Source organism: Manis pentadactyla, chromosome 8, assembly GCF_030020395.1.
Source record: "Manis pentadactyla isolate mManPen7 chromosome 8, mManPen7.hap1, whole genome shotgun sequence".
In the NCBI taxonomy this organism is placed as follows: Eukaryota; Metazoa; Chordata; class Mammalia; order Pholidota; family Manidae; genus Manis; species Manis pentadactyla.
Window position 1 is genome coordinate 31,592,285 of NC_080026.1, and position 20,999 is coordinate 31,613,283.

The following is a 20,999-nucleotide window of genomic DNA, read 5'->3' on the forward strand; positions in this document are numbered from 1 at the left end:
CCATCTATAGCAGTCCCTCCAAAATAGACTGTAGTGATGGCTTGTGGGAGGTAAATTCTCTCAGCTTTCATTTAACTGGAAATTGTTTAATCCCTTCTTCAAATTTAAATGATAATCTTGCTAGATAAAGTAATCTTGGTTCCAGGCCCTTCTGCTTCATAGCATTAAATACATCATGCCACTCCCTTCTGGCCTGTAAGGTTTCTGCTGAGAAGTCTGATGTTAGCCTGATGGGCTTTCTTTTGTGTGTGATCTTACTTCTGTCTCTGGCTGCTTTTAACAGTCTGTCCTTATCCTTGATCTTTCCCATTTTAATTACTATGTGTCTTGGTGTTGTCTTCCTTGGTTCCCTTGTGTTGGGAGATCTGTGGATCTCCGTGGCCTGAGAGAGTATGCCCTTCCCCATATTGGGGAAGTTTTCAGCAACTACCTCCTCAAAGACACTTTCTATCCTTTTTTGTCTCTCTTCTTCTTCTGGTATCCTATCATGCGAATATTGTTCTGTTTGGATTGGTCACACATTTCTCTCAATATTCTTTCATTCTTAGAGATCCTTTTTTCTCTGTGTGCCTCAGCTTCTTTGTATTCCTTTTCTCTAGTTTCTATTTCATTTATCGTCTCCTCCACCATATCCAACCTGCTTTTAATACCCTCCATCGTGCTTTTCAACGATTGGATCTCCAACCTGAATTCATTCCTGAGTTCTTGGATGTCTTTCCGTACCTCCATTATCATGTTGATGATTTTTATTTTGAACTCCCTTTCAAGAAGAGTCACGAGGTATATCATTTAAATCTTTCTCGGGAGTTGTATTAATAATTTTCTCTGGACCAGGTCTTTGTTGTTTCATATTTTTATACGGCGCCCTCTAGTGTCCAGAAGCTCTATTCTGGAGCTGCTCAGCCCGTGAAGCAATGCTAGAGGTCGCAGGGGAGCGGTATTGGTGCCTGGGGGGAGGAAAGAGCTGTTCCCCGCCTCCCGGCTGCTGTGTCTGTTTCCACTGCCTGAACCAGTGGGCTGAGCACACAGATATAAGCTTTTGTCCCAGAGCAGCCGGATATGGATCCCTGTTTTCCACAAGCAGCTGGAATCCCAGTCTCCCCAGAACTCTGCCTGTCCCAGCTTTCCAACCCCATAATCAGAAGAGTATGATGAAAGCACCATGAAATGTAGGTTTGTGCTCCCAGCGTAGATCTCTGGACCTAGGAATTCAGCTGTCCCAAGCCTTCCACTCCCTCTCTGCTCCGTTTCTCTTCCTCCCGCCGGTGACCTGGGGTAGGAGAGGGGCTCGGTCCTGCAGAGCCACAGCTCTGGTATGTTACCCCATTTGGTGAGGTCTGCTCTTTTCTCTGGGTGTATGCAGTCTGGCGTCGTCCTCTTTCCTGTTGCTCTCTAAGGATTAGTTGTGCCAACTATATTTTCTAATTGTATCCAGTTTTAGGAGGAAGCCTCTGTCTCTCCTCTTAACACCGCCATCTTTTCTATAAAACCAAAGTATCTTTTCTAATTGCAATGGAATGAAACTAGAAATCAGTAACAGGAAAACTGGAAAATTCACAAATATGTAGAAATTAACAGATACATTCTTAAACAATCAACAGCAAAAAAAGAAATCATAAGAAAAATTATCAAGTGTTTGAGACAAAAGAAAATGAGAACACAGTACAGCAAAATTTAATGCAATCTTATGGATGCAATGAAAACAGTATTCAGAGAGAAATGTATAACTGTAAACACCCACATTTAAAGAAAGATCACAAATCATGTATTGTATGTAAAGTTACTGTATGTAACTTCACACTTACAGTACCTAAAGAAAGACAAGCATACTAAATCCAAAGATTGTAGACAGGAGGAAAAAACAAAGATCAGGGCTAAGACAAATGAAATAGAGAATTGAGAAACAACTGAGAAGAACAAGTAACACAAAAATTGGTCATTGGAAAGATCAACAAAAGTGACAAAACTTTAGCTGGACTGACCAAGGGAAAAGTGAGATTCAAATGACTAAAAGATTCAAATGAAAGTAGAGACTTTCCTACCAACCTTATAGAAATTAAAAGAATTATAAGAGAATACTATGAATTATTGTACACCAAATTTGAAAACGAAGAAGAAATGGGCAAATTCCTAAAAAAACACAAATTTATCAAGACTGACTCAAGAAGAAACATCTGCAACCTATCACCAGTAAAGAGACTGAATTATTTATCAAAAACAAAAACAACTTGCATTATGACAGTTTTTAGAAACCCCATGCATTTGTTCTCCAGTGAAACTGGTGAAAATTATAAAAGAAAAACCATTCAAAGTCTCTAGAAATTGCCCTGGTAGCAAAGAGCAAATGATGTATTAAAAAAAATCTACTAGGGATTGTAAGAAAATTCTATGGTGTTTGAACCAGGACTTGCCCTTCCCACTCAGGGAGTTGGGAAACTCCATTCCAGACTGGTAACAGCCAAAAGCACAAGGCTCCCTCTTTCCCCAGTGGGCTCAGGGATCTCTCTTAGTGGAAGGCTCAAGATGTCAACATTTCTTATCCTGACTCCAGCTACCTACTGTGCAAGCTAAATACCCAGGTGAATATGGCTAAGAAGTAGAAGTGGGACCTCCCTTCTTTCATGCAGCCCACACTGGTGGGATGTAGGCTCTACCTTGAGTATAATGCTGTTGGGGCATGGTTATTATTGCCATTTGTAACGTGGGGGTTCCACATTGGGAAGGCCAAACCAAGAAAACCTGAGGGTATTATTGCCCTCCCTCCCCACATTCAACCAAGTGCTCAGCTCCTATAGCAGAGATATCACTGGGAGAGAAATGCGTTATTGTCCCTACTCCATACTCCAAAGATATGACTTGGAAATACTCTGTGTAGGAGAAGGTGGTCATAAAACAGACAGCTCAAAATCTCTTCCCAGAGAAATACTGACTTCATTTGCATGGGAATGAGCAAGGGCACTCTGAGAAACAGTGAAGGTCCTGGTAAGAGCAACTGAGAGGTCAGTGGAGGAATTACTGACATAAAAAACTAAACTGTAGGAGGGTTTCTTTGTCAGAGGAAAAAAGTAAGGGAGTCAGCTAGGAGGAGCCTGCATGGGGTCAGACCAAATCTTAAACAGTGACTTATGAAACCATCCCACCTCCAAAGGACCTCAAATTTTATTAGTCTGTGTAACAATTAATGCCTCAGGGCATTGCTAAAAACAATTGAGCAGTTAGCACTAGATTAGTGCACCTTAACAGTTGTATGGGCCAGTATAAGAGTCAGACAGCCCTTCAAAAACCACTGTCATTCCCAGGTTACTATGTGAAAACCACAGGCTGCATGTGCCCCTTGAGGAGAAACATCACAGGCTTACGTACCTATGTACTGGATGGAACCAGCCAGCCACTAAACACACAAGCAGGAAACAATAACATGCACTGGAAAGGATGAACTAGCTCCAAGAACAACTCCATTATACAAAACATGCATTCTCAAACAAAAAATTATAACATACGCAAAGAAACAGGACAGTATAAACCATACAAAAAAAGTAGTAGAAACTGTCTAATTGCAAAAAGCTACTGGATTTAACAGAGAAATCCTTCAAAGTAGCCATTGTAAATATGCCTAAAGAACTAAAGGAAAACATGATTAAAACAAGCAGAGGAAATTATGCTGGTAATGTAACAAGTTGAGATTATCAATAAAGAAGTAAAAATGATATATAAAAAAAATTCTGGAGTTGAAAAGTGCAATAACTTAAATGAAAAATTCACATTAGGAGCTATGTCATAAACAGTAAATATGAACTGGTAGAACAATTATTAAACTTGGTGAGAGATCAACAGAGATCATTCAAGCTAGAGATTATAGAATGAAAAAATGAACAAAGCCTCAGGCATTTACATATAATGGGAATACTAAAAGGGGAGGAGAAATAAAATGAGGCATAAAAAATAATTCAAGACATAATGGCTGAAAACTTCTCAAATTGATATAATATACATATTTAGGAAGCTCAACTAACTCCAAGTAGGATAAATGTAAAGAGATACAGAGACCCATTATAGTAAAAATGATGAAATCCAAAGACCAGGAAAACATAGTCACTAGGATGGCTGTAATTAAAAAAATAAATAAATGGAAAAGTACCAGTGTTGTGAGGATACAGAGGAATTAGAAACACTTGCCTACTGCTGGTGAAAATGCAAAATGGTTCAGGCACTGTGGGAAGTTTGGCAGTTCTTCAATAAGTTAAACATGTTTACTGTATGATCCAACAATTTCACTCCTAAGTATGTATCTAAAAATAGGTGTTCAAACAAAAACGTGTAGAATAATATTCACAGCAGCACTATTTATTCACATTAACTAATAAAAGATAACTGGCTAAAAATCCACAGATGGACAATCCAAATGACCATCAACAAATGAATGTATAAAATGTGGTATATGCATAAAATAGAATTACTCATTTCATATTCATAAAAAGTAATGAAGTACTAGGATTGATGTATGCTACAAGATGGATGAACTTCAAAATGACATAGAAATGAGAAAAGCCAGGCACAAAATGCCACGTATTGTATGATTTTATTTATATGAAATACCCAGAGTAGGCAGATAAAGGGACACAAAGCAGATTAGTGGTTGCCGGGGACCGGAGAGAGGGGGAACCAAAGAGTGAGTACTCAATGGGTATATGGTTGCCATCTGAAGTAATAAAAATGTCCTGAAACTAGATACTGGTGCTGGTTGCAAAACACTGTTAATGTACAAAATGCCACTGAATTGTATACTTTAAACTGTTAAAATTGCTAAAATGGGGAATTTTATGTTATGTGAATTTTACCTCACTAAAAAAAAGTATATGTACATGCATGTCCATACCCACACATAGTTCTTCTGTGATTAAAAAGTAAAAGACGTAATTATAAAGTTTCTTCTGTAACTGTTGAGTATAAGTTAGCTATTAGAGAATAAAATAGTAAAGAGATTATTTGTAATGACTTTTCGGAGAAAAAATATTAAGGTTTTTGACAATTGTCTTGAATTGGACTCAATTCTTGGTGTGTTGGCTACCAAGCTTCCAGACCAATGGAATATATAAATTATCCAGCAAAGTATAGTGTTATTTTTTAAGTCACACTAAGAATATCATCAGAATTCTATCCAGTTATAAAATGTGACTAGCATGTTTATGAAATGCTAGTCTTTGTACTATCATCTGTATTCAGTTCAAGTTTTCTAGGAGCTAGCTTAATCAACTGATATTAATCATATTGCATTCTTGTTTATTAACTCTTCAACTTATAAAATGTAAACCATTCTGCAACTGGGAAATACTACAATATTTATGCTGAAAGTTATCTGAAGTTCTTCATGAAGTTATAACTGAACATACTGTCTGAGGTCAAAACAGTTTTATACATATGATGACTATGATTACATAATGAAAGGAAATAAGTTAATATGTAACTTACTACATAATGTTCAACAGTTTTACTAAGACTGTTAGGAAGAATAACTAGACTGCTTATCAAGGTGATAAAACAATAACATGTATCATAAATTTATTAAATCTCTGAATTAAGCATATTATGACTTCATGGTACAATGAACATTTATTATGTGCTTAGATATATTGTGCACTCTAATGGATCTTGAAGTACAAAGGTGAGTAACATAGTCTCTACTCTGGAGAAAACCATTATATAGGAGAGAGAGATACATGCTAGGATAACTTTCAATAAGATAAAACAAAAGATCAATGTACAGAGTAATAATGAAGCATTTTCAGAAAAGGAAGGATATCCAAGATAATCCTTTAGCTGGACTGTAAAGGAAGCAAGCAAACTGTGGAAGACCACAAACTATAGCACAGATTTTAATAGCAAGTGTTCTATACCAAGTTGGATCATTGTCTTCTCATGGATTCCATAATCTTACAGACATTGAGCCTTTCCTTTGTCTATTAAAGGATCACAATACCTCATTTCCCTATGGTTGGTGAGTGGACAAAGTGAAATAATGTACATATACATGCTTACACTTAGCACAGAGTACAAGAATAGATATATAGCAAGGAAAACTTCATAGGGAACATTTACAGAAAAGTAATTTGGGCAGTGGTAGTAAGGGTGGTAATAACCAAGACAAATAATTAATGTATATGAAAAAGTACTTAAAGCTGCCATGGGGTCTTTTGTCCCTGGGTATGATGGAATAGCTGACAGCTATTTGTGTAAAGGCATCTAGAGCTGCTCAAAAAATAAGATACCTGAGGGGCTAAGATTCTGATGGAAAGTTGAGACTTCTGCCAAATGATGACCCTGAATGAAGCAGGAAGCCAAGAAGAAAGCCTCCAAAAAAGCAGAGCAAAGTTTTCAGATATACTACTGAGCAGACAAGGATTAGAGCTCAGGATCTGCCGGTGAGAGGGGCCTGAGTAAGAACATCAGGCTCTGCTTGGGAGGCCTGGAAAGCTAGACTGCATGAAAAGGACAAGCCAAATGTACAAATACACTTATGTCAGTCTTGATTCACTTCAGTCCCTGACTGGTTCGACATTACCATCCCCTTCAGCCCCTATGCTTTATATCAAGGACAGGATGAATCCTCTATGAAAGAAGATACCATCTGGAGCCTTTACAATTTTCATAACGGCTAATATTCAATTAGTGACTTCCAGACTGCCAAAAGACTGAAAACTAAGAGAAAAGAAGAGGCAATACACATAGACCCACAAAACGTTCAGACATTTGGAAGTCAGAAGACAAGAACTTTAAATGTGATGAATATGTTGTAGAAGAAAGGAAAAGATGGAAAAAACAGAAGAAAAACAGAGTTTTATGTTAAATCCGTAAGAAAGAAACAAGTGGAAATTCTAGAACTGGAAAAATAATTGTAATTAACAACTTAATATGTAAGTTTAGTAGCAGACTAAAGAATCAAAGACAAGAGTAGAAAACTTTTTAAAAGGTCAATAACAGATATTTACACTGAAGCAGAATAAAAATACAGAAAATACAAAAAGAAACTAGCACAAATGTGAGACACAGTGAAAGTCTAACATGTGAGTGGAGTGGCAACACTTAAAAAGATAAATAACTGAAAGTTTTCCAAAATTGGTCAACAAAATAATTAAAATTGTTATAGCACTTAAATAGACGTACAATTAAAATGCATGGTAACAATAATGTAAAAACAGCAGGTAAGTGGAATAAAAAACATGCTAAATAAACAAAAAAAGTGTTCCAAGGTTCTTGGCAAAATAAGAAAAGTAAGTATTGATATTATCTGTAATGTCAAAGAAGCATACTGTAATCACTAGGGTAACCAGTAAAAGAAAAATGAAACAGCATAACTAATAATACAACAGATAAACCAAAAAGAGGAGAGGAAAAATAAAGAAATAGTAGAATAGTAGCTAGTGATATAAATAATTACATGTAAACAGGCCACATATACCCATTATCAGACAGGATTAAATAAATACCTAAAGACATAAAAACTAAGAGCAATGTCAGATCTTGGAATAGTAAAAGAAAGTAGTGGGAAAACTGGCAAAAATCTGATTCAAGTCTTCAGTTAGCTAACAGTATTATACCAATGTTATTTTCTTGGTCTCAATAAATTTGATATTGTTACATTATTTAATATAAATATAACAAAGTATTTACATTTAATTGTTACTTAATAGGGGGTTTAAAATTAATACATGTTAACATTACAGGAAGCTGTGTGAGGAAAAAAATGGAACTATTTGGTGTTTGGAGAAGACTTAAATGTAAGGATATAGAAAGGTTTGAGTTAAAAGGTTGAGAAAATATACACTTTATACATCCTATCGAAAAAACAAAGAGGGCACACCTTTACTAGGATAAGACAAAAGAGACTTTAAAGCAAGAAACACTGAGAGAGATAAAAATGAAAATAATAAAATGAGAAAAAAAGGTCAATTATGAAAACATAATTCTGAATATGTCCCTATACAATGGGATCAGTTCCAAAAATCACAGTGGAGGACTTTAATTCACTTCTCTCAGTAAGTGAAAGAACAACCTTAATGACATTAACACATATATGTTACATATGTATATGTATATATACATGTAACGATATATATATATCTTAACATGTGTGTATATATATGTATATTACACACACACACACACACACACACACAGAATATGAGATTGGGGGTAGGGGGTGGATAGAACCTCGCACTCAACAGAATAAGAATGCATATTCTTCTCAACTGCCCAGAAAACACTTGCCAAAACTAACTATATTACCACATAAGTCTTTCAAATTTTAGTTCATTTAAATCATTTGGAGTATGAACCTTAATCACAGTGAAACTAAGTTAAAAACCCTAAGCGAAAAATAACTAGAAAATACCTAGGTCCCCAGAAATTAAACATTAGCTTTCTAAACCTGTAAGTGGAAAAAGAAGAAATCACAATAAGCATTAGAAAATATTTTGAACTTAATAACACTGAAGATATTTCTTACCTTGAAAGATATAACTATTACTGATGGCTAGGAAACTTACAACCTTTCAGGATTATATACCAGAAAAGGCAGGCTAAAAATCAATGATTTAAAGTTATACCTAAAGAAACTAGGAAAAAATTAGTCAAACCCAAAGAAAACAGGAGAAATAATAGAGGCACGAGCAAAAATCAATGACTGTGGGGAAAAAGTATGTACAACAGAGATAATACAAAGCCAAGAGCTGTCTCTCTGAAAAATAAAATTGACTGATCAAGGCAAAAGAGTGAGGACATAATTTATAATACCAAAACCAACTCCCTAAAAGACAATGAGGATTTCATGAAAACATTATACCAATTTAACTGGTAATTCAGATAAATGAGATAATTGAAAAAATAACTTTTCAAAACTGACAATAAGAGAAAATCATAAATAGTCCTATTTTGATTAAACAGAGTCATTAAAAACCATCCCACAAGGAAAACTTACACAGAAGGCTTCATTGCACAAGCTCTTCTGCAGAATGAAAGACAAACTTCACAGCTTGCTTAATGAAATTAGTTCAATTTTTATACCAAAATCTGTCAAGCACTTTACAAGAGGGAAAAACCTCTCTTATGAACACAGACATAAAAATCACAGGCAAACTAATAGCCAGTCAAACCTAACATTACATAAAAAATATATTTTATGACCAATACCATTTTATTTGAGTAATGCAAGGGCAATTAACATCACAACCTATTAATATAATTAAGCAAAAAAGAGGAAAAATACATCACCCAGACAGATGCAGAAAAAGTGCATAATAAAAATTCAACACCCTTTCAGGATGAAAACTCTTTATAAAAATGAGAAAAAAAAAGTTAATTTTACAAAAAGTGTGTTAAAACACATCCACACCCACACACCCTCAATAAAAATTCCCAAAGAGATGAGACAATAAAGACCATTATGGGCACTTTCATTCAACACTGCAATAAAAGTCCTAGCCAGTACCTTAAAGCAAGAAAAATAAAAGGCAAAATAATTGAAAAAGAAAGAAAATGATTATCAGTCACAGGTAACATGACTGTATACAAACTAACAGAATTTTGTCTAGGTTGCTGTACATAAGGCCAACATACAAAAAATCCACTGTATTCCTACACATTAGCAACAAACAATCAGAAAATAAAAGTCTTATGGGACATAACTTGTAGTATAAATTTTAAAAACCCACTTCTCTTAGAAACAAATCTAATGAAGGAAAATAAAAGTCTTATGGGACATAACTTGTAGTATAAATTAAAAGACCCACTTCTCTTAGAGAAACAAATCTAATGAAGGATGCTCACAATCTACAATGAAAACTACAATACAGTAGTGACAATAAAGACAAGCTATATTAATGGAGGAATATAGTACACTCATGAAACAGAATATTCAGAATTCTCTCCAGATGGACATGTAAGTTCAATGCAATCACAGCTAAAATCCTAAAAGTGCTTTTTGTGGAAAGTGACAGGTGAGTTCTAAAATTTATATGGAAATAAAAAGGGTCAAGAACACCCAAAGCAATCCTGAAGAAAATGAAGCTGAAGGACTATATATCAAGCATATGATACCAAGACTTAAGGACAAAAAGTAAAAAATATCAAGACTTAAAATATAGTCACTGAGATTAAGACAGAGTAGTGCTGGTGCAAGAATAGAGGAACTGACTAATTGAAGAAAATAAGAAGGTGAGAAACCATTCTACACATATTTAGACAGTTCATTTATGACAGAAGTAATAATGAAATACAGTATAGAAACGATGGTCTTATGATGCTGTATCAAATGGATTATCATATAGAAAAATAAAATCTTGATACTTAACCTCATACACACAAGATCAATTCCAGATATATTTCAGGTGTAATACGAAGCTATGCAATAAAGTTTGGGCTGGGGGGCATGAGAGAATATGTTCGTACCTCTGCAGTAGGCAAATATTTCTTAAGCAGAACACAGGGCAAAAAAATACCTTCATTACATGAATTCAGGACAGGACTTATATCCAGAACATACAGAGAATGCCTGAAAATTACTATAAAAATTGCAGGCAAAAAAAATTGGCCAACAACTTAAATATTGCATTTAAAAACAACGACAAAAAAAGGAGTATATCCAAAAGGTCAATAAACATAAGAAGAGGTGTTCAACTTGAGTCATCAGACCAACAAATGAAGACAGCAATGTGGTACCACTACTCATGAAACTGAATGTTAAAATTTAAAAAGACAATAACAATGAATGTTGTTGACCAACATGGAGAACTCAAATCTATAAAATTACATTGATAGTGAAAGTATAAATTAGTATAACCACTTTGGAAAATGTTTACAATATATATTAAAGCTAAACAAATGAATACCTTACAACTGAACAATTCCACTTCTGGATTACAGCCAACAGCATACATTCATATGCTCATCAAAAGATGTGTCTGAGAATGTTCACAGATGGACTCTAGATATAAATATGAAAATAAAGCAGTAAAACACTTGTGACAGGCAAAAACTAGAATCAACCTGAATGTTCATCAACAAAAGAATGGATAAATTGTGGTATACTCATATAGTGGAATACTATACAGCAATTAGAATGAACAATCTAGTAAAACATGTAACATGAGGAATCTCATAGACATGTTAAGGCAAAAAAGCCAGACATGCTGTATGATTCCATTCAAACAAAGTTTTAAAAAGGGTAAAACAAACAAGATATAAGAAGCTAGAATAGTAGAGGTGTGACAAAGTTTTGAGACATTATGAATTGGTACCAAAGTTTGTGGTTTAGAAAACACACCTGGTTCAATGATAACAGAGATTCATGTAAGAAACCAAAGAAAACGCTTTTTGGACAACTTGAATTTAGGATACCAGTGTGGGGAGAGGGAGGGTACAATTATAAACATACTCAAAAGACCATGAAAATATGTCATATTTATTACAGCTTTACAGATATGCAAACACAGAAAAATGATGTGAGATGAGTGCTATTTATTGGCTTCCTATGAACTCTATTCCACTAGATGGTTCCTAAGAAGGAATAAGAATCTTCAGTAGCCAAATCCCTGCATGTATACTTACTGATTCCAGCAAACCACCAAAAACTTCACCAAAAGCTTTTAACTCGTAAGAGAGGGATTTCTCTCTGAAGGTACATCTTCAGTACTGTAAGGAGAATCACTGTGAAAATTTATTTTATAATAATCCACTTCATAGCCAACTTTGCAGAAACTTGTCTATTCTGTAGGGCTATCGAAATGAATTAACTAACTTTTTCTTTGGTAGAAGCAATTTAATAATACCAAGAATAGATATTTTACAAAGACTTTCCACATACCAAGCTTAAGTATTTATCTAATTTGATTCCCAAAGTAATTGTACAAGGAAGGTAATAACTGTCTCTGCTAATGTTACTGATGAGTAAACCAGAGCACAAAAAGGCTATGTTGGTTGACTGGATTGAAGATGGTGGAATAGGAAGGCAAGGCAGAAACCTCCTCCCCAAAATACATGAAAACGACTGGAAGACTGCAGAAAAGACAACCTACAGCTGAGGAAGAAGAGAAGACCACACAGAAAAGGGTAAAGTGGCAAAGCCAAGATTAAGAGGGACCCAAGTCCTCCCCCCACACCAGCCTACAGGCAGGAGAAAGAGGAAAGGAGTGGGGAGGGAGTAGGAACCCAGGAGTGCTGCCCACCTGGCCCTGGAGATCTGCAATGAGATCACAGGCCCATACCATATTATATTGGGTTCTGGTGAGCAGTAGAGCTGAACACCAGGGACAGCCAAAACACTCTGGGACACTGAGACATCAGCCAGTATGGAGGGCAGGCATGTTCTTGCCAGTCCTGAGACCCAAATCAGAGGCAGGAGTTTGAAAGATTTGCCAGCAATGGGAGTGGTGAGGGCTGGATGGAAGTCCCTCCTCAGGAGAAAGGAGAGGTGGACTATACCTCCCCAGCCCTCTCTCAGCCCAACAAATCACGACTCTCAGGAACCCCAGATACTCAATCCCCCTTGCAGGCAATGCAGTCCCAAGGCTTCTCCCTGCACGCACTGCTGGGAGCCAAACCACAATGCCCAGTGGCAGTATCAGACTTTGCTGCCTGGCAGGCAAAAGAAGACTCCCCCAGATCCCTGGCTCCATTTCAACCCAACTGGGGAGATGCATACAGTAGCCAGCCCCAAGAGCTCCTTCCTCTCTGTAGGTGTCCAAAGCCGGTGCTGCATGTCTGGCGAGAGCATAGCCAACATCAGTCCACCCAAACCATTAACCCTGCAGCCCTGCCACTGCTGCAGGCCAGGCAGAGGATGGTCCTTCCCACAGCAGAGCTCAACAGAGATTCCTGAGCTTATCAAAAAGGCTTGGATGAAGCAAACTGCCCACCTAGACTAATATCACTACAGAAGTCAGACAGAAAGGAGGCCCCACTCAAGGCACACCAATAGCTGGAGTCCCTGTAAAACAGAACCAGGCACTAGAGAGTAAAGAATCTTGAGCTTCTGGGCACCATAGGATGCCTTCTTCATAAAGCTCTCACATTATAGGCCAGAAAGTATAGCAGAGAAAAGCATCTAATACAAAGAAACACAGAAACCCTGGCAAAATAAGTAGGCAGAGGAATATGATCCAAAGAAAACTGTAAGACAGAATCCCAGAAAGAGGACTAAATGAAACAGAAATTACCTATCTTCTTGATAGACTTCAGAATAAAAGCAAAAACATACTCACAGATTTACAGAAAAGTGTTCAAGATCTCAGGAGGACTTCAACAAAGAGACAGAAGATCTAAAAAAGCTGACTCTGAGCTCACTCAGAGTTGAAGAATACAGTATCTGAAATGAAACATACAATGGAGGGATTTAAGAGTAGACTAGAACATGTAGAGGAGACAGTATATGAAATGGAAATTAGAGAACAGGAAAACAAAGAAGCTGAGGAACAGAGAAAAAAGGACCTCTAGGAATGAAAGAATGGTAAGTGAGTTATGTGATCAATCCAAATGAAACAATATTTACATAATAGGGGTACCAGAAGCAGTAGAGAAAGACAAGGGATAGAAAGTCTATTTAAAGAAATAATTGTTGAAAAAAAAGTTCCCCAATTTGTGGAAGTTAATAGACACTCATATCACAGAAGTACAGAGATCCCCTAACAAAAGGAACCCCTGAAGACAACACCAAGACATATAATAATTAACATGGTAAAGATCAAGGGTAAGGAGAGAATGTTGAAAGCAGACAGTGAGTGAAAGAAGATTACTTATAAAGGAAATCCCATCAGGCTATCATCAGACTTCTCAACAAAAACTCTTCAGGCCAGAAGGGAGTAGCATGATATATTTCATATACTGAAACAGAAAGACCTCCAACCAAGAATCCTCTACCAGGTGAGATTACCATTTAAATTTGAAGCAGGGATTAAACAATTTTCAAATAACAAAAGTTGAAGGAATTTGCCCCACTAAGCCAGCCCTACAGGATATGTTAAAGACACTGCTATGGATGAAAATGATCCAAAGGCTAAATAACTTTCACCAGGAAAATAAACCCACAGTAAAGGTAGTAAACCAACTAATTATCAAGCAAGTACAAAATTAGAACAAAATGAAGCAAAATCAACTATACACAAAATCAGTCAAGGGATATATAAAACATGCAGATTATGACATCCAATAAGAAAAATGTGGAGGAGGAGGAAGAAGGAGGGGAAAAAAAGTACCTTTAGATTATGTTTGAAACAGTAATCAGCAATTTAAGATAGATTAATATATAGTAAGAAGCTATCCTCGAACTTTGGTAACCACAAAAATAAAGCCCACAATAAATACACACACAAAAATAAATAAATAATAAATATATAAGAGAAATCTAATTACAACACTAAAGAAAATCATCAATAACAAGAAAAGAGAATTAGGAGAAAGAAAGCAACAGAGAGGAGCTATAATAAACAGCCAGAAAACAATTAATAAAATGGCAGTAAGTATGTATCTATCAATAATCATCTTAAATGTAAATGGACTGAATGTACCAATCAAAAGGCATAGAGTGGCAGAATGGATAAGGAAACAAGACCCATCTTTATGCTGACTATCAGAGACCCATTTCAGACCCAAAGAAATATACAGACTAAAAGTGAAGGGACAGAAAAAGATATTTCATGCAAATAATAGGGAGGAAGAAGCAGTAGCATTACTCATATCAGACAAAATTGATTTCAAAACAAAGAAAGTAACAAGAGACAAAGAAGGCCATTACCTGTAATGGGATCAGTCCAACAAGAGGATATAATCATTATACAAATCTATGTGCCCAACATAGGAGCACCTAAGTATGTAAATCAAATACAGAATTAAAGGGAGAAATAGATTATGACACCTTCATTTTAACTTAATACACAACCCACATCAATAGATCAACCACACAGAAAATAAATAAGGAAACAGAGGCGCTGAACAATATTAGATCAGATAGACTTAAGAGATATCTAAGAACACTTCACCCAAAAGCAGCAGGATACATTTTTCTCATGTACATGGAATGTTTTCCAGAACAGATCACATACTAGGCCACAAAAAGAGCCTCAATAAATTCAAAAAGATAGAAATTGTATCAAGCAACTTCTCAGACCACAAAAATACAACAGTTCAACTTAATTTATATATTCTGACACATCCCAAAATTATCTCGTGTACTCCCTTTAATGTGGATGCCTCATTTTGAAGACCATAGTTCTAAACAAATGAAAAAGAATTCCAAAGAAAAAACAGAATTGAAGAAATAATAAAGCTGAACAGATTTCAGAGGAAGAGAAGAAAACAAAAAAACTGAAGGAAAATCCACTAGAATTTGACACTTGGAAAATTTTCAATTGATAAAAGTTTTAATGCACATAGGATTACATTTCATTTTCCATGAGGCTATTCTACTTTGTTCTACATTGTTTACATAATCACATATAAATATTTTCAGGTTTAAAATTTTTATAACTACCTGTAAATAAAGTGAGAAAGAAATTAAGTTACAAAACAACATGCAAATATCTTGATGATGATGTAAAATTAACAATAACAACTGGGAGACTAAGAGAGTGAAGACAGGAACAAAATCATCATTTATAGAGGCAAGCAATACTGTTTAGAGAAAATAAGTAAAAAAGAATATTATTAATAAAAACTAAGAACTATAAGTTCTTAAAACCTTAAGAACTTATAGAACTATAAGCAGGCACAATTTACAGTAGGAAGTGGTACTGGTGGGAAGGTGACTTCCAATTCTTTTTACTCTTTTATGTAATGTCAATGTCAATAAAATTATGACTTCTATTTTTAAAAAGCATTCTAAGTAGGGGGAAAGAAGCAGTGCCTAATTTAGTATGCCCATTTACAAAATGGAACACTGACTACTGACTGCCATAGTAAGCTTACATTAAGCACTCCTACCATTCACCCCCTTCTTTTATGGCATTTTACCACCAAGTTTTATGTGCATGATTGTCTTTTTACCCTCTATGAAGACTTTTTTGTGTTTCTACATTCATATAATGCAAAGCTTCAGTGTTTGTTTAAAAAAAGAGACGGAGATTTATTAAATGATCTGAGGGAATTAATAGAATAACTAATTCATATCTACACAAATGCAAACAGAAAAAGCCTTCTCATAGCTTCAATCACTTAAAACCAGCTTATCTTAAGTTTACTAAGATGTGTCTAACATGGAGATTTTATTTCAAATCGCCTCTTCAAAACAGAAACAGCTATGACTATCAGTAGAATATTCAACCCAGTGGAAGAATATCTGAACACAGGTTTACGGAGAAGAATCTTAGTGGGCAAGAGAACAGGAGATGATGAATACAGCAATGGCAATATTCTGAAGCCTAGCCAAGGAAACAGTTGGCTAGGGATGGGAAGACCCATTCCTTCTTCCTGGCTATATATATTCCTATATAAGTATGAGGAAACCCAAAAAAGGTAGGGGAGTACAAGGAGGGGATGGGCATCTAGTAGTCATGATGATGATGAAATAACATAGGCCTGTTTTAAAAAAGAAAAAGAAATGCATAGGGTTTGAGCAAATACCTTCATTTACCTTAAAGTCAGTCTACTTACCTGGGTCCTTAACTTTTTCCCTATTTTTGGCTACTGAGAATCCCAAGTAAAATAGTTGTTTTACAGTTTGAACTCTCTGTCCCAAGTTAAAGTTGTCTTTCCTTTGAAGCTTGACAAGTTTGAAGCTTTTCTAAGTCAAAGGCAGGAGAACATGAATAATTTCATATGGTCTAACCAAAAGTCCAGCCTTTAAGTGATTACAAATGGTAGACTTCAAGTTTATGTTTCTCTAGGGCAGGAATTCTCAAATTTAAGTGTGTATTAGAATCACCTGGGAGGCTTGTTAAACCAGAATGCTAGGCCCCAACCACAAAGTTAATGATTCAGTGGGTCTGGGTCCCGCTTGAAGCATACATTTCTAACAAAGGTTTCAGGTGGTGCTGGTCTAGGAATGTCACATTGAGAACCACTGCTGTAGTCTGAGAGTTATTAGCCCAGAAAGCTATGAATACCACTAATATAAAGATTTAATCATCACTGCCATGGCCATCCATTTAACCTCCACCTCTAAGTACTCTGTTTTTACCGGGTATAATTCTGAAGGGAAGGGCTAGTTTTCAACTTCTTTGTTTTAGTGTCTTTATCCGGTATTAGGCAATCTTTTTTGAAATCCACAACATCCTCTAACACTGGAAGTAAGGAGGCAGTTTTAATTGCATTTATACTTGGAAACTATATTAAGGGTAGGCAAAAGATATACAGACATTCTCTGACCAACTCTCTCATTTGATAATTAGGTTTCTACATAAGCAGAAGTTTAAAGCCTCTGCTTACTGTTACCCTGCCACTCAACCAAGGTTCCCCCTTAAAAAACAAACAAAAAACAGAAAACTAAAAGTCAAACTGTGTACACATATTGAAAGCCTAGAAATATTACTGCATTTCTGTTGCTTTAATGTATTTTCAGAAAAGGGATTAATAGTAAGAAATTGTTTAACAAAACTTCTAGATATAGACATTATATGTAGTTTTTCTTAACGTTTAAAATGGAAAAAAGCCCTGGTGTCCATGTGTTGAGAGACCTGGGTTCTAGCCCCTAGACATTCTAGGTTTCAGACCACATGCCCTTTTGCACATTTATTAAGTTTTGGCTCTACAAAGAGTTGGGGGTAAGAATCACTAAGTCCCATCCTGTTTTACCATAAATACAGCAAGCCTCATACACTATAGACTGAGATTTACTCAATAGTACCACATAATTTCCTCACAGCAATGAACTTCTTAAAAAAAAAAAAAACTACAATCATTTCAGAACCTGATTGCTTCTCCTATACTGTAACATTAAGGATACTCTGGATCTCTGAAAACCAATTTTTAAAAATCACCATTTGCAAACAACTACATTTATATGTCCTAGTAGTTGCTATAAGCGCAACTGTTTTCCTATTATTTATGTAATGACTTATATACAAGGCACAAGAAAAACATGTCTTATAGCATCTGTATTAATAGCAATTTATATATATGATTCCCTTAAAATATATGAAGCAAGTACTTCACTTTTTAAAAGGAGGCTATTTTCAGAAATCATATATAGACAATATTGGGATTTTTTTTAAAAATCACCTTTACTTAGCATAACAGTTTATCACTAAGGTTATTAAAACTCATGAGGTAAGACTTTGAATTATCCTAATATATAAACTGTGGCAAACTGAAAAGAGTCAAGACTGTCAGGAGACTACTCATTACAGCCAAATTGCAAGATTTCTCTGATTCCTTTTTCTTCTTAAATCATTCATTGGTTCCTTTATTCATTCTCCCTCTCTCCTTCTGACTGACCCACTGTAGTAGTCTGGGAGAATCTACACTGAGCTGGGCCCTGTGGAATCAAGAAAGGACAACAGAAAAGCAGCTCTTGACTTCATAATTTGAATTAGATCTGTGACGTCCTCTGGGTAAAATATTCTGTAACTTCAAAAGTGCTTAACAAACAAAACAGCAAAAACCTGATCACATTTTTATTGGTAAAAATTTCAAATAGCTGAAACCAAATGTTGTCACCCAAATGTGTGTATGTGCATGTATTTTTAAGCAGCACGGGCATGATTAAAGACCAGGATCATCCAGATACTCTTAATACCAAAGCATTACCATCAAATTCACTATAGTCTCTAAAAGCAAATTTAGTTGAGCATTAGCCTATGAAGTTCTGCAAATTTCAGAAATGGATTAAAGAGTCAAACCAGATAGAATCAGAAACTGCCTATACATAATTTTTTGTAAAATGTGTGAAACAGCAGGAAATACATTTTATAAACTTTTGACACAATTAAAAATTTTTGAAGTCAATTCAAGCTCTAATTGATAATAGTAACAAAATTCTTTTATCCAACTCAGAAAAGTAAATTACCTCAATTAACAAATAATTTAACCTTATCCCTTCTTTAAGCACCAACACTGCTCTAATCTGTCCATCTTAATTTCTACCTCTTCTGTAAAACTTTACTAACCTATCCATACATCTCCATGCCATTCTCCTCAGTAAAAAGAATTACTCCCTAGCTACCCACAAACTTTCATAACCAATACCTCTCTGTGGGTAAAATGAAAGTTCCTGTGGCCAGGATTCTCACCTGGCCCTGGTTGGCTAGCTCACTACACACGTGTGGGCAATATGTTGCTAATGATTCTATATAAAGAGCTCCGCCCAGTGCTCCGGGTGACACGGTGGCACAGCTGCAAGGCTGCAGGAGAGCAGAGCAGAGGCTGGAGTTGTGACAGTGCTGAGGACAGAAGCCCAGAGGATGACTGTGCGGACAGAGAGGCCCGGAGGCAGAGACTGGCTTGCTGCGGCATGCAGACTCGCTCTAAGTGGATGGGATTTTAATGACTCACCTGCCACCATGGAAATAAAGTTGGGTATAACCTTTTCACCCCAAGAGCATTCTACTGTTATTTCTTTGGTCACACTGAATCCATAGCGAACTTGCCTGGGGCTGAAACCCAGTGGCAAGACACTCTCACACAGAATCAATCAAATTTACTGTAGTTATTAGTACAAAAATTCCTAAGATTTTTACTTCACACTTGAGAACTTTACTCATACATGTTATCTCATTTGATCTCCTAAATAATCTTGTGAAGTAGTTACTTCTGTTTTACAGAGAGGGAAACTAAGCAATGTACCTAAGCACAGAATTTGGGGGGAAAAAAAACATCAGCTAGTCAAAAATTGAATCCAGGATTTTTAATTGAAAATACTATGATTTTTCCAACTCATCAAATATACTAAACTCCTTGACATTACTGTATTTTCACCTTTATGTATTCACAACCTAGTAGAGATGACAGATAGTAAGCAAAGACATATTGATTGGATTTGAAATCAACTACTGTAGAAGTATTACATATTTGCTAAACAGTACAAAATATTTATTGTCATGTAAAAAACAAAGCACTAAATTTAATTTAGTATTATAATGATCCAGGGAATACCATTAGGATTAAGAATTTGGTTTTCGATATAGACTTAGGTTCAAATCCTGAAGCTGTATATGAGTTCTCTGGGCCTCAGTTTTCTTGTTGCAAAATGGGAATTATAAATGGTAATTATCTCAAATAACTGGTGTATTGAATGGGAATGTATAGAAGACACCTAGTATAGACTCTGGTATACTTAAAACACTCTATAAATTAATTTGCATGAGTATCAGTATTAAACTCAAAGATAGAACTAGATAGAAAAATGATGTCATGAACTATTAAGAAAAGCAGAGTTAAATTTTCCTGAGTATGTTTTTTGAGATTTTTGTTTTTCAACCTTTATCATTGGCTCTTTACCAGCTACAGCAGCTCTTACATCTATTGCTCACATATTGCTTATCTTCCATTTCCCTTTTAATGCAAGTAATGTGGACGTTTAGTTGGAAAAAGACAGACTGATGTCCAAAATGTCTCTTAGGAATTTCATAGCCTTCAAGGGAACTTCCGGAGTAATGGAAATGATGTGTATCTTGACTGGGCTGTTGTTACACAGGCGAATACATCTCTAAAAACTCATTGAAATGTACCTGTAAGATCTATGTACAAAACAATGCAAATTAAAAAAAAATGTTTAGGTTTTATAAACTTTGAACAAGTTACTTTTCCTTTTTGGCCCTAAGCTTTCCCATCTCCAGAAAGGGAATAATTTCTTACTCAGAAACATTGTGGTGAGTATTAAAGGTAAGGTCTGTAAAGTATGCACAGTACTTTCCTCACAGTTGCCAATTCTGAATCCATGAATATAAACCCTAGGCATTTTTCAAATATCTGGGTCCTAAAATGTTCATCTAAAATTAAAGGTATAGTCTCTCCTTCTTCTATTCTCCCCTGACCTCTTCTGTTTCAGGAAAATATGCTAAACATTTTATTAAGTCTGG

The 20,999-nt window shown here is 35.6% G+C and overlaps 1 protein-coding gene across 2 annotated transcripts in view; it reads right to left on the minus strand.

The window, feature by feature from the left end:
* Positions 1-20,999, minus strand: part of SPOPL (speckle type BTB/POZ protein like) — a 97,590-nt gene that overhangs the window by 55,809 nt on the left and 20,782 nt on the right. The window contains exon 2 of one of the 2 annotated variants that reach the window (XM_036912747.2): positions 10,884-10,978. The exons of the other annotated variant lie outside the window; for it this stretch is intronic. The gene's annotated coding sequence lies outside the window, so the exon portion shown is untranslated. The remainder of the gene's footprint in view (positions 1-10,883; positions 10,979-20,999) is intronic. 2 annotated transcript variants of the gene reach the window in all.